At 38.6% G+C, this 2,097-nt stretch overlaps 1 pseudogene; it reads left to right on the top strand.

Annotated features, from left to right (window-relative positions):
* Positions 1–595: 595 nt before the first annotated feature.
* LOC132481601 (small ribosomal subunit protein eS25-like) lies at positions 596–1,004 on the top strand (annotated as a pseudogene).
* Positions 1,005–2,097: the final 1,093 nt, after the last annotated feature.

Genomic DNA, 2,097 nt, shown 5'->3' with positions numbered 1-2,097 from the left:
TGTTTTCTACTCTAGCTACATTGGAGTTTAAAAATGGAAACTAGATTTATCTTGTACTATTCTCTAAATATTATGGAGCACAAAGACAATTCAGACAATGATTCTGCATGACTATTATTGGAACTATCTGTTTATATACCAATCATTGATGTCTGTTTTAGAAACATTAGATATTGTACTAAGGTAGACCATAGTTCGGTATAATTAAATAAAAGAGTGTTAATAACTAATATTCAACACTCCACTAAAAAGCATACAACATGCAACTACTTCTGTGATACTTAATTATTAAAGAACATTTATTTGTTACTTATATTGAGGAATATAAAGATGGTGGTCATGATATTTACATCATAACACAATGTGTGCTTTAGGAGAGAGGACCCCATAATGGATTAGTCTGATTTTGTCATAATATTCATCAAAATTACCAATTAATGTAAGTTGTCCATGTCTGATTATTTTTTAAATTTCCTAAGCGCCTAATTATCTTCAACTGTTTTACTGGTTATTGCCCTTAAAAAACTATTTGTGGACTTTGGGTCCAACATCTTAGCAAGGAGGCAGTGGTAGCAGCTGCTCTTTGAGTTTTGCTATGCTGCCCAAGGATGACAAAAAGAAGAAAGATGCCAGAAAGTCAGATAAGAAAGACAAAGACCCAGGGAACAATTCTGGGGGCAAGGCAAAAAAGAAGACGTGGTCCAAACACAAAGTTTGGGAGAAGCTCAATAACGTAGGCTTGTTTAACAAAGCAACATATGACAAACTCTGTAAGGAAGTTCCCAACTATAAGCTTATAATCCCAGCTGTGGTCTCTGAGAAATAAGATTTGTGGTTCCTTCACCAGGGTAGCCCTTCAGGAGCTCCTTAGTAAAGGACTTCTGAAACTGGTTTCAAAGTACAGAGCTCAAGTAATTTACACCAGAAACACCAAGGGTGGAGATGCCCCAGCTGCTGGTGAAGATGCAGAACAGGTCCCACCAACTGTCCATTTTGAAAAATAAAACTGTATTAAATCAAAAACAATCATTTGTGGAGATTCCACAAGGCTTGTAATAAGTGTGATTTCCTCCTTCTGGCTGTGTTTTGGGGGCTCTACAAGTCGGAGATCACATCAAACCAAATTCACTGACCATCTACGCTATATGTTCCTAGGGTACAAATCTGTATGAGGACAGGTGTTCTCAGGTCTATTTTATCCCCCTTCCTTTCCCTTTTCCTGCTCTGCTTAGGTCTAGAGAAGCCTTCTCTCTGGACCTGTGGGGTTGGTAGGATCAGAAGGTGACCGATTAGTTGTGGTTCATCTTCATCCTCACCCTTACCCCTCCAATGTCTTCAAGGCAAAAGCAACTTCGGCACTCAAATAGTCCTCTAACCTCTTTGGTCAAGCTCCCCCTCAAAATGGGTCTGCTAGGGCTGCATAATCTTTACAACTCCTCAGTGGGTTTTTTTTAGGGTTAGTTTTGTAATGCAGATTTATTTATTTATTTAAAATTTATTTATTTATTTATTTATTTATTTATGGCCACACCAAGCGGCTTGAGGGATCTCAGTTCCTCAACCAGGGACTGAACCCAGGACACGGCAGTGAAAACCTGGAATCCTAACCACTAGGACAACAGGGAACTCCCACAACTCCTCAGTGCTTTTAAGGTGATTTATTCAGAGTTGTTTTCAGCCAGAGAGTTTGATTCGAATAACCCACTACCTAACCTGCCCTTATGGGGAATAGCTATTACATTTTTATTGTATGAAATTATGCATTTATGTTTAACAACTGTGATACTTGCTTTTAGGACCTTCACAATGCAAAAAGATGAAGGAAATGTAGTCCCACAGTTTTTTATTTGTTTTGAGAGATTAGTAACCATATGGAAGACTGCTTTGCTGTAGACTTTTGGGGGAAAAAGGTGTGAGACTTTTGATGGATTGTCCCATTAACATTATGAAACTGAAGAGCCCATTTTGCTTGATGACACTTGTTCTTTCCTCAAGGGGTAACTTCAACTGGTTAGCCAATAAGTTGCATCCTTGCCTTGAAGAAATAACCACCAAAGGAAAATCACTCCTACCTGGTTTCCCAACCACCTCCACCTG

This window comes from Mesoplodon densirostris, chromosome X (genome assembly GCF_025265405.1).
Source record: "Mesoplodon densirostris isolate mMesDen1 chromosome X, mMesDen1 primary haplotype, whole genome shotgun sequence".
In the NCBI taxonomy this organism is placed as follows: domain Eukaryota; kingdom Metazoa; phylum Chordata; class Mammalia; order Artiodactyla; family Ziphiidae; genus Mesoplodon; species Mesoplodon densirostris.
This window is presented reverse-complemented; position numbering and strand designations above follow the sequence as displayed.